A 15,194-nucleotide genomic window follows, 5' to 3' on the forward strand; every position below is an offset into this window, starting at 1 on the left:
ACAGGTCCCTGCCCCGTGGAGCTTACAATCTATGTTTTTTTTTGTGTGTGCCTGAGGCACAGGGAGATAAAGTGACTTGCCCAAGGTCACAAGGAGCCGACACCGGGAATTGAACCAGGCTCCCCTGCAACAATCTCAGTGTCAATCAGTGTCTTTACTCCCAGTAGCGAGATGTTCACAAGTAGCGGAATGTTCACAAGTCGCGAGATGTTCACAAGTAGCGAGATGTTCACAAGTAGCGAGATGTTCACAAGTAGCGAGATGTTCACAAGCCGTGGAATGTTCACAAGCAGCGGAATGTTCACAAGTAGCGAGATGTTCACAAGCAGCGGAATGTTCACAAGTAGCGAGATGTTCACAAGCAGCGGAATGTTCACAAGCAGCGAGATGTTCACAAGTAGCGAGATGTTCACAAGCAGCGGAATGTTCACAAGCAGCGAGATGTTCACAAGTAGCGAGATGTTCACAAGCAGCGGAATGCTCAGAAGTAGCGGAATGAAATGTGACAAAAAACCCTATTCTCTATGGCAAATCGCATCGTCTGAACCGCGTCTATAAACAGTGACAAACCACACGGTTTAACAACCAAACAACCCGGTTTGTACGTGCTTTAGAAAGCGGAAGGGCCTGAGGTGGTGCTAACTTCATACTACATTCCCAGTCTGATTTCTGGGTTTTACTCTCTCAGCCAAACCCATATTTCAGGCTCTGGATGTAACTCGCAATACCAATCTCTCCAACCTGGTGGATGGGGGTGGGGGTGGCGTAAAAAAAAATATGAATTTGTAGAAGCGGTTTGCATTACAGAGCTACTAGCAAAGCAGTTGTTGTCAAAAATGCGAATTGGAGACTTTTTGGACAAACTGATCGGATTGGCAGAGCCAGAATGAAACCGCTTCTAAGAATGCCTTTTATTGGACACAGATTGGACACGCGAGAAGTGCTTACAGAATAGCAAAGCATGCAATCCGATCAGAGAGGGCTCTTTAGAAGCGGTTGCCACACTTCGGAGCTACGATAATAGGCACCTGTAGACGGACGTTCATAGAGGTACACAATTTGGAGACGTTTATAATGTGAAATTAAAATAGGCTTTATTGTGCCTTTTCCTTTTCGTCAGGAAATTATCCAAACACAGAGGGGAACAAAGCTTCCATTCACTTGGGAGTATTTCTAGTGAAATCCTTGCAATTAGTTCACATCTCCATTAGTTAAGCTTCTCCCAGCCCAAACACATAACATGAAAATAAGCAGATATAAGCAGTCTCTTAATAAGGAAAGTCTTATCTGTTTAGTTGCTGTAGAGTAAGCTTCTCTGCTCTCCTGGAACCGCACCCGTGCGTGCACAGAAAAATATCAGCATCCAGGTTTAGAAGTCTTATTTGGTGTCTTGCAATCAGCTCTGCTGTGTGGCTGGCAGAGCTCAAGACTGGTCAGCTCCAGAGATCTGGGTTTCTTTTGGTCAGTCTCTCTTGGGACTCAAGAACCTCTGCTCTGTCTCTCCAAAGGTCAGCTCTCAGTCAGAACTAAAGAGAGTCACTTCCTGTCTCAAAGGCAGGCTTTTTGTAAACAATCTAATCAGGCAGGTGGTGTTTAGTAATTAACTACCACACTGCTGGATTAAAGGAACATTACTGAACAGGGATAAGTCCCCTGTTACAGCACCTATAACATTTCTATCACTGCATACAGGGTCGGCGACCAGGGGAAATCCCTAGAGGGCTCCGACGGCCCACTCTCCCTCTATTTCTGGTGCAAAAAGAGCAGAAAGTTTGCTGCCACGGATCAGAGCTTTCACCAGCTCCCTTCATAACAGAAATTTTCAGACAGTGTGGTCATTAAAAGTGTCACGCTCCCATTCTGTGCCCAACATTTGTTCTAAAGTGGGGTGGCCAACTCCAGTCCTCAAGAGCTACCAACAGGCCAGGTATTGGGCATATCTCTGCTTCAGCACAGGTGGCTCGAAGTTGAAGACTGAGCCACCTGTGAGGAAGCACGAATATCCTTAAAACCTGGCTTGTTGGTGTACCTTGAGGACTGAAGGTGGACACCCCTGTTCTAAACGGTAAGAAGAAGAGCCGGACAGTATTAAGCAGATGACGCGGGGAGACAATCTCACCCATGGCCCATAACGTCCCTGCTCCCTTTGCACTGAGATGAGAGAGCACATGCACAGCCTCCCCATGTAACTCCCACCCATTTTCACTCTCTTCCCCTATGTACAGTCCTCCATTTCACACTCTCTGCCCCCCCCTATCTCCCACATGTTCTACTGCTCTAGTGAGATATATTTTTTCCTTGTTATGCCCCCATAGTGAGTTGTTTATATACATACATATATATATATGATTGGAAAAATGGTTGAGATCTCCTGCTCTAGTCGTTTCTGTGACGCTTCAGCCTTGTTGGGCTTTGGTTGTATTGCTAACAATACAAAACAAAATAAAATAGGTAGAGTAAAGAGAGATTACCTTACGATAGATAAACAAACAAAGCAATGGCTTTTATCCCCACCAAGCTCATGAAGCTGAATTTTCATTTGGAGACACTGAATAATCTCATTAAAAGTCAATTGCTGTTCAGCCAGGAATCTCCAAGCCTCATTCTTGGGTCCTTTAACATGGACAGCTATTCAGTTGTTACACAAATAAATCAATTGAGAGCGACAGGGAAGATCAATGGTATGGAAGGAATTTAATAGACATGTTGAGTTTAACCTTGTGGAGTATTGTATGACATTGTTAAAATGTTACACAATTTAACATAACAGATAAAAGGAGACCACTGGACCCCCCCCTGGGTGTTTCAGTTTAACTAGTTTCTAAACCTTTTTGTCCCTACAACTAGCCCATCTTTACATAATTAAATTGCTGAGGTAACCCAACAGTTTATCTATGAATAGTTACATTCAATGCAAGTTCTTATAAAGGTGGTGAGGAACTGGTATTATAGTATATACCTAATCACCATGACATTTTACATTTGCAATGACAGTGTTATTCAAGTCACAAGTGTTTGGCAATTATTTATTTTAAATTAAATTTACATGTAATGCAACAGTTGACACCTACCACTTGGTTCTCCTCAACTTGTAACCAGCCTGTGTATGTATGTCACCGTAGTCAGCATACATACAGATGTGCTAATAAAGTTTTTTTCCAATTTGAATGCCCCCCTCACCACCGGTTGCTTCTCGCAAGGCATGATGGGAGATGTAGTTTTCTACCTCAGGCTGCGTATGGACTTCCCTTTGGCCGCCAGGAAGCTGCAGCATTCAGGTTAGAAACCTTCCCCCGTCACACACACTGCGGACCCTAAAGTTACCCGGCCGGGTCCCTGCCTTGTCTTACCCTGTCCATACGTATCCTCAAGGCTTTACCTAACACAAGCAGTGACATATTAACCGCTTCCGCGCCAGAGCGGCCTGCGCCACACTGAATCCCCCCTTCTGACACTGGATATAATCCCATGCAGGATCATCACAAGAGTTACACATACATACAGTGACTGCCTGTCTAAGCAGCAACGCTGCTTATTACCTAGTCCTATCCACGTTCCTCAACAAGTAGTTAACACCTAAGCAATGCGTTCACTGAGATACCTGTCAATCATCTCGCAGTGTAGTGGGGGGTCAGTGTAACCCTACACAGGTTACCTGGCTGTCCATTAAGCCCCCAGATACTGTCAGGCAGAAGCGGGGAAGATACTGCGCATGCGCGGGCAGGAGCTTGGAGGAGCGGTTGGGAATAAAGATCCTTGCTCCAATACCTTAATGGGGTCTTTTCTGCGGCAATGACACTGATTAAGCTACTTTGACGCCCGTTATGTTTTATGCACTGTGATTGTGTAGTTTTTTCAGCGCTGGGATTGTTTGGCTGCAAGTCACGTGATGCAACCATCACACCTAATATGTGTAATTCTTCCAAAAAGTATTAGAGCAAAACAAAGGAAAGTACTTAAAAAAACAAAAAAAAACAAAAGGCATTTTCAACTACACTTTTTTTTTTGTGCATTTTATGTCACATCATGTATGTATGTATGTATGTATGTATGTATGTATGTATGTATGTATGTATGTATGTATGTCTTTATTTATATAGAGCCATTAATGTACATAGCGCTTCACAGTAGTAATGATCAATGAGGGCGGCCATAGAGGTCGAGCTCGGCTGATTTTGTTGTGTGACGGCCGGGTTCAGCCAATGAGGGTGAACCAGCTCCATGAAGTCATGCTCACTCCCTAAGGCCGCGTCCATATTCCTCGCGACCCAAGCAAAAAGCCGTACATTTACGGGGCAGGCCATAGAGCGCACAATGAAGCGCAACGGACGAAAGATTTTGTTTTGGTCGCGTGACAACCAGGTCACGTGAGCAGTTCTGCCAATGGGGGTGAACCAGCTTTGTGACGGTATGGCCACGCTTCCCCCTCCCTAGCTCAAAGGCCACAGATCGCTCAAGCGACAGGGAATTGAGGGGGCCTCCGAAGAGGAGCCTCACTATTTTTAGCGCCAGGGACCACCGGTTTCCAAGATATAGGTGTACAACAGGTTTAAATCTACTGGTATAATAATGGGGTAAGGGGAGAGAAGGGAAAACACCCGCATCAGCGTAGTAGTGATATACTATGGTGCAAATAGGGATAAATATATACTAATAGAAGCACAAACAAAAGTTCCCTAATGAATGCACTCACGGTAAATTGTGTGGTGAAAATGAGTAGAGAACCTCGGACACTGCGCTGATTGCGCGAAACTTACGTCGGGTGGTACGGCGTAACGATGTTATGATGTGGAAGTGCTTGAAGGTAGATGAGAATAGCTACAAGTGTAACGCTCTACGCTCAGATTGAGGCTATAACTTGATGCGGTCACTGAACTACACGCCTCAAGGCATAAATCCACGCCTAAGTGTGCCTATAAATATAGGGTTGGAAGGCATTAGCACCTGAAAACTTAAGATTGGCACACACAATTGTATATATTTTCTATCCACAAATAAGCTGCTAATTATGTGGCATCGAGTGGCAGTAAGGTTATGCAGATAGCGGTGTTAGTAAATCTAGCATGAATGACTGAGTAGCAACTAATTAAGCATTAACACCAACATTATTTGTTACTAGAGGAATAGCACTCCTCCTTTGCAAGATTATAACACTGCAGGATATGAATTAAACTGTGACTGCTAACAAAGGTTCAGCTACTTCACTAGCACATGACCCCACAACAATAGATTTTCAAGTTGTGGTTACGTTACCAAAGCATGTTTTATGTAACTTCTTTTATATTAAGTTGTATGTACCGTGTACCGTTCTAACTTGGCTTCTTCACTTCTTAGTGATTCAGATCTCAGGGATATATTTATTAACCCTGGGTTTTAGTAAAATATATCAATGCCATATATTGGACCCCTTCAGACATGAGAAATTGGGCCAGCACTGATATTCCAAGGAATATATGATCATATTAATGACATTCCATTGGAAGTAGATATATGGATTACAAAGGGTACAAAATAAAGAAGTGGTTAAACAAGCATTTTTATATATGTACTAAATCTGATATGTATGTGGTTAAAGGGATTGGCCATGGAACTATGAATACCAAGTCCCTCTTTACAAAAATTATTTTATACTATTTAAAGCTGCAGTTCAGTCTTTTTTTTTTTTTTTACATTTATTTTTTTACTTCAATAGTTTCATGTGTGCAATCTCTAATTAGCTAAAGCAGCGGTGCGCAAAGTGGGGGGCGCGACCCCCAGGGGGGGCGGGAGATTGTGCTGGGGGGGCGCGGGCAGTTGCAGAGGCCCCGCGCTCTTCCCCCAGGCATTTAAATTAAATGCCGGGGGATCGCGTGAGGCCCCTGCAACTGTTTACTTACCGGGATTCAGCCGTCTGTGTTGCGTCGCCATGGCAACGCGGCGTCAATAGACGCCGTGGCACCATGTGACTTGACGCTGCGTGGGCATGTGACGTCATCTGACGCGAATGAAGGTAGGCAGGGGGGCGCGAGAGCCGGGGGCAGAGTGACGGGGGCGCAGCACAAAAAGTTTGCGCTCCCCTGAGCTAAAGAACAGTATAGCTGCAGGTTAATTCGTTTTCCATGTATTGATAGGTCGAAATTTGGTGACATATTAAAAGCTGGGATTTGTTTATAATCTGCTTGACTGGCAGTGGAAGCTCATGAATATTCATGAGCATTCCTGCACTGACAAGTGCTAGAGGGAGGGCAGGGCTGACAGAGGGGTGTGCCAGGACATGAAGGGGCAGTGCCTTAGCAAATGGCTGTTAAAATAGAATACAAGAAAATTGGTCTTTCAAAGTTGTTTTTTTAAAAACTGAAAATGCTTAAAGTATTTTTTCTTACTACAGAACTGATTTATTAAAAAAAACACACATGCAGGATATTGACTGAACTGCAGCTTTAATATTAAAAGGTTTTTATTTCTACTCATTTTCACCACACAATTTACAGTGAGTGCATTAATTGGGGAACTTTTGTTTGTGTTTCTATTAGGTTTAAATCTACAGGGCCAGTTGGAATCCACAACGTGTTTGGTTGTGGCTTCCTTTTGGACGACAATTTAAAGCCCCCTTAAAAACCAGGAAGTAATACAGGTAACTTCCTTGGTACGTATCTCGGGAACCGGGTGGCCACAGACTAAAAACAGTGTGGTTCTTCTCCAGAGGACTCGGAGGTTGGACCCCTTGGCACTCAGAGGGTTAGGATGCCACGGTTTATCTCCATCAGCATATGCCAGGGATAGGCAGCTCCAGTCCTCAATGGCTTCCAAGATTTCAGGTTTTTAGGATATACCTGCTGCAGAACAAGTTGCTCAGTCTTGGAATGACTGAGGCACCTGTGCTGAAGCAGGAATGATGTCATGCTTCCTATTGGCCCACGGGACATTTAAAGCCGGCATTTCAATAGCCCCCATCTGGGCTGCTACCGTCACCCCCTTCCAAGGTAAGTATGTTGGGGAGCAGGAGATCCCCGAACCTGAAATTAATGCAGTTCAGCTCCGGAGACACCCTGCTTCAAACCTATTAAAAAAAATGTCACCTGGAGTGCTTCTTTAAAGACTAGAAATGATTACACTTAAAATATTTTGCAAGCATGTATAACACTGCACATAATATATATACATTCCTGCGTAGATAGCGTACGGCGTTTCCACTGAGCACAGGACGCAATCTGCCCGTTTTTGGAAAATTGCCGCTGTGGTCATGTGACAGCGATTTAAAGCGGTCAGATGATCGGACTGTGCAGGAAGGGCCCTGGCACTCAAAGAGTTAATGATGCCTTTTAAAGCCTGGACTTACCACTGCTTCCCAGACCCACGGAAGCAGTTACCAACCATTGTGGTCAGCACTGCTGGCCACTGTACTTACTGGGTGCCCTGTCTAAGTATACCAACATGCCACTTTGATTGTAAGCTCTCCAAGGGAGGGACTCCCCTTCCTATCCTGTGCTAGTAAGTGTCGCATTTACGATGCTATTATTTGCTGTATTCTATAGTCTACTTTGAATAGCGGTGTTATGTACATTGTTGGCGCCATATCAACAAATATATATATAAATACATACGTTCGACAGTGTAAAGCAAAATAAGATTATTAGCATCAGAGCCCTGAATTGGTGAATTTCTTATATTTATATTTCTTATATTTATATATAAAACATCTTACCAGTAAAAAAATACATTGAGAGTTGCCTCTCCTTTTCAGGTATGTCCTGTGTATACAGTAAGTACTCGCTTAGGCTGGGGCCATGGTGCCTTCGCCCGTGCGGAGGCTGTGAGGTAAGCGGGTGCTTTCGCTGGCCATGGGGGGCGTGTGGAAGAGGGGGAAGCGTGCCTAGGTGCGTCACGGAGCTGGTTCGCACTCATTTGGCGAACCGCTCACGTCACCGGCCTGTCGCGCCAAGAAATCAGTTTGAACTGATTTCTTGCGCAACGCTCGCCCTCTTCCGCACGCCGCATGAACGCGATCACTGCCTTAAGGAAGTCTGTTCGCCTCCGCACGGTCTGCAGTACCATGGCCCCAGCCTTACCGACGTCCTGCTTACCGACGGATGCCATATCTGACGCCGTATAATGCCGTCCATCGGACGCATTATCTGACGGTCACCGCTGCCGATTAACGTGGACCCGCAATCCGATGGTCCGTTACCCGACGGCGGTTTGCGGGACGCATTCCGTCGGATAAGCTTGCACCACCTGTACTGTTATAATAATAACTATTACATATAGTGCTTTTCTCCAAATAGGACTCAAAGTGCTTCACAATTACAGTATGGCTGAGACTATACTGCCGCAGAGGCGATTTGTGTCCTAGGGGAAGACGCGCGATGGGGAGGCGTGGCCGTGACGTCAGAGTGCTGGTTCGCCCTCATTGGCTGAACCGCTCACATGACCTGGCCGTCCCGCGACAAAATCAGATTATCTTGTCTGCTCGGCGGTCGCGCGCTCTATGGCCTGCCTCATAGAGGCACGGACTTTTGTACGCGCCGCGCGAACCATCGCACTAAGTATGGACGCGGCCTGTAGCGCATGGTATGCAGCACATAGGAATGTTACAGACACAGTCCCTGACCTGCAGATCTTACACTCGATTTGTTGGTGCCTGAGGCACAGGGAGACAAAGCGACTTGTCCAAGGTCACAAGGAGCTGACACCGGAATAGAACTGAATCAATATCAGTGTGTTTCCTCGCTGAGTCTCTATCTTATCTCTATGCTGGTATAGGTAAAGGCTAGAAGGGTTAAAGGCGGCTTAATTTTCCCAATGCTATTTTCCCCCCACCGCCGATATGACACGCCAAAGCTTTTTAAATTACACGAGACAGGATATCAAATAACGAAGAGGAGACTTCAGCCGCGTGAACGTAATAATTCATAATGTAAGGATGTTTGTTTGCCAGTTTCTTGGCGAGGTTAAATAGATTAGTCATGTGGTTTCATGCTCTTTCTAAAACAAACTTGGTGTAAAAATCAAATTAAAAAAAGGGGTTGGTATAGTTGTGACATGAATAAGGTGGTTCCAATGTAGCCCTGTGATATTTTGTTGCTGTAATGTGTATAAAAATGTTTTTTATACTATCTGTGTATCGCTACAACAGGGGCGGCCAACTCCAGTCCACAAGAGCTACCAACAGGTCAGGTTTTCAGGGTGTCCCTGCTTCAGCACTGGATTGAGCCACCTGTGCTGAAGCATAGACTGATTGAGCCACCTGTGCTGAAGCATAGACTGATTGAGCCACCTGTGCTGATGCTGGGATATCCTGAAAACCTGACCTGTTGGTAGATCTTGAAGACTGGAGTTAGCTACCCCTGCCGTGCAACTTACTAGAACCTCTAATGCAGGGAAGACAGAGCCACTGATTGAGCCACCTGTGCTGAAGCTGGGATATCCTTAAAAGCTGACCTGTTGAGGGGGGTTTAGGACTGGAGTTGGGCACCCCCGCTCTAGGGACCCCCAGATTCCCAAGATGTTGTTAGTTCATTTTGCGCCAGTTTTGACACACAAAAAAATACTAGAAATATTGTTGCAGGGTCATCTGTAAGGTCGCAACTTTCTATTGGCCGACAGAGCAAGCTCTGCTCCCACTGCCACGTTGTGTCCACTGGGCAAGTGTTCTTGATCGGTGGACAAAGCTGCTCATTGATTGGGAACCAGGGGTTCTCTGGAGCAGGGGTGCACAAGGTTTTTTGCTTGCGCCCCTCTGCCTGGGAGTCTCATCTTTTTGCGCCCCCCGTCGGTAAGAACCCGGTGTCAAATGACGTCGTGGGTCACGTGACCCCGCAGCGTCATTTGACGCGCGTTGTCAAGGCGTCACGTCACATGACGCCGTCACCGAAGACCCGGCTTGGAGCAGGTAAATGATGTTACAGAGGCCCATGTAACCGCCCCCCCCCCCCCGCCCCCGGGGTGCTCCCCACAGCTTGCGCACCGCTGCTCTGGAGGACGGAGGTCCACAGATCAGGTCCGGGGGACCCTCCAATTAGGGTTAAAAAAAATACCCCATAAACTAAAAAAAAAACTATTTCCGAGCAGTGTGGACTTTTAATGTATAAATATGGGCCTGTGTATCAAGGCAACACTGGGGCAAGTGGGAATCAGTAGGATAGGATTTTTTCTTTTATACTTTTGGTACAGTTTGTTTGCCCCCGAATTGCCTTGATAGATGGGGGGGAGTAGGGAGGAGAAGAGGTGGGAGGCGAAGAGGCAGGTAGAGAGGAGAAGAGGGGGGAGGCGAAGAGAGTGGAAGAGGGACGTAGTAGAGAGGGGAAGAGTGGAGAGTATGGAGGGGAAAGGGGGGGAGGTTGGGGGAGTAGGAATGGAAAGGGTGGAGCAAGGAAGGGAAAGAGAGAGGGGGAGCAGGAAGGGAAAGAGGGGGGAGCAGGAAGGGGAAGAGGGGGGGGGGGGTAGGGAGGAAACTAAGAGGTGGAGATCCCCGACTTACAACCCATGTTAAAAAAAAAAAAACAGGTAAAATAAAAAATCACAGATGGGATCTACTCGCTTAAGGTGTGAAGAGGTTCAGCACTGTTTAGTGAGTATTTGCTAAAGTAGTGATTCTCCCAGACCACCAGCACCCGTCCAATATACCGAATGGTGCACTGAAAACTGTACGATTAGTTACCCACCACCCTTGGATTAAAACATGATACGAGGGGCTGTTCCTATCAAAAGTGCCATCGTATTGATGACAAGGAAATATTGATGCCTGTACAGTAAAGATCACTTAGCGTGGGCTTGTTATATGCCTTTTGTCCAACAGATGTACAAGATAACCAGATACAAGATAGAGAAGCACTTTTGTGTTAGTACTGGTACTTAGAAATAGGTTTGCGTGTTGAAAGCATGGGGCACTGTGGGCATATATTTGCACTCAGAAATTTACAGCAGAGCAAATAGTTCTCCCTACTCCTTGCATACTATTGGGAGTGACAAATAAAACACCTTCTGTCATATAGGTATGCTTGTGTCTGCTTTGCTTTTTAGGAGAGAAATGTTAGGAATGTTGGACAATGCGTCTTTCTTCCATACTCCTCTAATAGCAGCAATTTTATCTCAGTCTCAGTAACACATACATATTTTAAGGGTGCATTTAGTTAGCTTAGCCCAGGGGTGGCCAACTCCAGTCCTCAAGAGCTACCAACAAGTCAGGTTTTCAGGTTATCCCAAGCTTTAGCACAAGTGGTACTGTCTTCGACTGAGCAACTGATTGCACTGCTTGAGCCACCTGTGCTGAATCAGGGATATCCTGAAAACCTGACTTGGTGGTAGCTCTGGAGTTGGCCACCCCTGGCTTAGCCTCTCAGTTATGGCTACTGTAAGTTTTTGCATGGCCAATCCATGTACCAATGCAGGATAAGAAAGCCGTGTCTTGTATTACGCTTCCATTTGTATATCCAGCCATGTATGTAAAGCGAAAATGTACTTAAAGTGAAGCACTACCTTTTTTCCCCTTATCGATGCATGTACTGTACTGAAATCGTCATATACGTGCATAACTGATGTAAATAACGCATTTGTAACAGGCTCTATAGTCTCTCCGCTTGCGCACAGCTTCGGTACAGGTAGGGAGCCGGTATTGCTTTTCAGGACGTGCTGACAGGAAGAAACTTCTCGGAGCTGCCGGCATACTACCGGGACTTATTAAAGGCCTGGAAACTGGTCTCCGCGACCAGGAAGGAGCAGGCGGTGGGGGTTGATTTCCTCGCCGAGCCCCTGCTGTATAATCCGGCAGTGGGGGCTCGGATGTTGGATTCACCCTCTATTTGCCGCCGGCTAATCCTGGCGCACGTGACCAGAGTCGGGGATCTCCTGGATTATGAGCGGCGAGACTGGGTAAGCGCAGAGGTGCTTGTGCCCCGTATGGGTATGCTTACTGCCCGTGTCCCTCGTCGTTTGATCCGGGAGATTAAAGATGCAATCCACCCCGACTCACGCACCTTCATTGAGGGGGTTTTGCAGACCGGAGAGCCTTGTCAACCTATCAACTTCAGCTCTCCGGATCTTTGCGTAGAACCCAAACCACGGCAACCCCCTCGGGCTCCTATCTCCCCCAACCTCAGCAGGTTGGGGGATATGTCCCCGGCATGTTTTCGCGGCATGCCGAGGAAAGTCCTGTATTCTCTGGTGCTCCATATAGTGCACTACCTCGCCCTTGTCACCCGCCCAGATACCATCTGGAGGCGGGTATTTCTTGGGAACGAGGGCGAGAGACCCCGGTGGAGAGAGCTCTATTCAGCTTTGGTTCCCCGTCCCGCCAGGGATTTGAGTTGGAGGGTCCTCCACGGTGCACTGAGCACAGGAGAGTACTTGGCACACTTCACGGACTCCCCCGCCGCCTGTCCCTTCTGTGGCGAGCGGGAGTCCGTATTCCACATTTATCTGAGCTGCGCCAGACTGCAGCCCCTCTTATCCACCTTGAGGTGCCTTCTCCTGCAGTTCTGGTTAAACTTCTCTCCTCATCATTTTATTTTTGGGTGCCCAGTGTCCCGAGACAATAAGCCTAGGGATCTCCTAGTCAACCTGCTCCTAGCAGTGGCTAAGGTAGCCATTTACAAGACCAGGAAGCAGCGTTTGGAGAGGGGGGTCCCAACGAACATCGTGGCAGTGTTCCGGGCGCTGGTGCACTCCCGTATTCGGGCAGAGTTCACGTACGCCGAGTCTGCTGGGACGGTTTCGGAGTTTGCCTCCCAGTGGGCGTTAGGCGGGGTGCTCTGCTCGGTATCCCCCATCATGGGTTCTTCTGAGTTAACCCTTCTTTATTAAGTGCACTTTTTACAGTGCACTTGTTGATTCCCTTATATATTTGTTTGACTGGTTTTTCTTTGTTCTACTTGGCAACAAGTAGAATTGCTGTTTTACTGAATTGGCCGGCTTTGCCGGCCAATCAGTATTGAACCAGATCAAAATAGTCTGGTTCACTTTGTTGACTCATTCAGAAAAAATTGAGAAATTAGGTTGCTCAATCAAACATTTAAAACAACACACACTGTTCGTCTGCTTCACTCACCTCAGCACTATCACCTGCTGCTTCACTCACCTCAGGATGATACTCCTCCCACAGGAGAAAGAAAGGGTGCACCACCAAGATGAAAAAATGAAAAGGCTGAAAATGTGACTAAGAAGATTTATTGGAGCATAGTTGTGGAGTTCTGGCGGATCCTCTGACGCGTTTCACGCCGAAGCGCTTTGTCTTTGACACGTCAGGAAAAAGTTTATTTTACTGTGGGAGCTGGCAAACTCAAATTCGCCACACTTTCATTGCCGATTTGCCACTTGTGGCGATGGGCGACAGTGTTGCCCACCTCAGATCTAAGGTATAGGAGACCTCTCAGATCCACAGATGAGTATCATTCATAAGGAACATATTTAGCATTTCCACAAAAACGTGCTGCTAGTGATGTACTGAATGACGCAAACAGACGTGATAAACACTAAACTGGGACATTCGTTGAAAAGCCAGCATCAGTTCTTTGTGACGTGTGGCCTGGGACAAGGAACATGATGTTCCTTTACGTTATCTACAGCAAATTAAACCCGGCAAGATGATATAATCCAAATGAAATCAATTATTACCGGTATTATTAATTTGTGCTATGAACCATTTATCTTTCATGCAGTCTCCTCTAGCACTGAAAGAGTCAAACTTTATTTCTCCACTGGTTTTCCTTCATGCTGAGCTTTGATAGTTGCTACAAGGTGTGTTCTGTAATGTTCTCCGAATGCCTGGAAGCTGTGCTGATTCTCTAGGAAGCCTTTATACTCTATCTCAGACTCAAACTTTTCATGTTGGTGACACACTTTTTAGACATGCTTCGTTTCGCGACACTGTAAATCTGTTTTACTAGCAAACCGGAGGTTAAACTAACCCCTTATAAGAGATACGGACACATACATAAATTGTAATAACAAAATGTATGGGGACACAACATATCTCATGAAAACCTTTCATTTATATTTTTAAAAATATATGATTTGTAAGATAACATACATTTCCAAAATTTTTGTCATTTATGAGAGAGAGAGAGAGAGAGAGAGAGAGAGAGAGAGGGAGAGGGAGGGGGAGGGAGAGGGAGGGAGAGGGAGGGGGAGGGAGAGGGAGGGAGAGAGGGGCTGGGTGACTGACTGTGGATTGGTGTCTGTATTCATTCACACACACTCTTGCACAAAAACGGGGATCGGACACACGGGGGGCCAATTGGAGCAGGGGGGGTTGGGGCATGGAGCTGTACTTACCTTACTCGCTCCGTGCAGGAAAAGGCGCCCCCTCACTGTGCAGCTCGGATAGAGATTGGCTGCGCGCCGACCAGTCAGGTGGGGGGATTTTTATTTATTTATTTTTCCCCAGCGCGCGCCTGTCACCCTGTGGTGACCAGGTTTGTCGAGGGGACAGCGCACGGCTCAGCAAACCCCCTGTTGGTGGCTCTAACCGCCCGCGCCCCCCTAAATAATCATGCGCCCCCCAGTTTCCGCACCGGTCAGCGGTTTCTTGTTACGTTCGCGTGACACACCTACACACTGCAGCCGACACACTAACGTGTCGCGACACACAGTTTGGAAAGCTCTGCTCTATCTAAAAAGATTCCTTAGATACTACAATACACATTGCCTGACAAGGGGCTAAGTATCTGTGGGATGTGTTTGATGTAAAAAAAAAAAAAGCCTTTCTGTGTAAATTAATGAATTGCATAATGATGTCATACCCTTGTCTGTTGTTATTAACCAAGTAATTGACTAGAACTTTTACAGCTAATTGTAATTGACAGCAAATAGTTTGACCTATTCTTTTATATGAATTGTAATTAAAAATGCCCACTGAATGCAAATGTAAGCTGCCTCTGGTAGGTAGGTATGTGCAAATCAAATCTGCAAAGAGTTTAACCAAAGCAAGAGATGGATTGTAGATACTAAAGGTTGCTTTGTATTTTTTCTTGGTACAAATATTTGTATTGAAAATTTGACTTGAGGGGTACAAAAGAGAAAAAAGGGGGAGGTAAATTAAAGTGGGAACCATCACAACACAGACAATGTATCGACAGTTTTTTTTCTTCTTCAATATACCATCTATTTAATCTATTCCTGGTGTAATCTCACTTTGAATGAAATTGAACCAGTGAGAATAATGTGTGAAGCAGATGGCATAAGCTTAAAGGGAGCTATGTTAAAGTGGATTGGAGCAA

General features: G+C 46.1%; 1 protein-coding gene and 1 long non-coding RNA gene across 7 annotated transcripts in view; one reads left to right on the forward strand and one right to left on the reverse strand.

Annotated features, from left to right (window-relative positions):
• LOC142465818 (uncharacterized) overlaps positions 1-3,802 on the reverse strand; it is a 71,279-nt gene extending 67,477 nt beyond the window's left edge. The window contains exon 1 of the long non-coding RNA XR_012787985.1: positions 3,602-3,802. This is a non-coding gene — a long non-coding RNA (uncharacterized LOC142465818). The remainder of the gene's footprint in view (positions 1-3,601) is intronic.
• RHBDD1 (rhomboid domain containing 1) overlaps positions 3,180-15,194 on the forward strand; it is a 136,519-nt gene continuing 124,504 nt past the window's right edge. For all 6 annotated transcript variants that reach the window (XM_075570131.1, XM_075570133.1, XM_075570132.1 and 3 more), the window contains exon 1: positions 3,180-3,278. The gene's annotated coding sequence lies outside the window, so the exon portion shown is untranslated. The remainder of the gene's footprint in view (positions 3,279-15,194) is intronic.

The sequence above is a fragment of the Ascaphus truei genome, chromosome 14 (assembly GCF_040206685.1).
Source record: "Ascaphus truei isolate aAscTru1 chromosome 14, aAscTru1.hap1, whole genome shotgun sequence".
Lineage (NCBI taxonomy): Eukaryota > Metazoa > Chordata > Amphibia > Anura > Ascaphidae > Ascaphus > Ascaphus truei.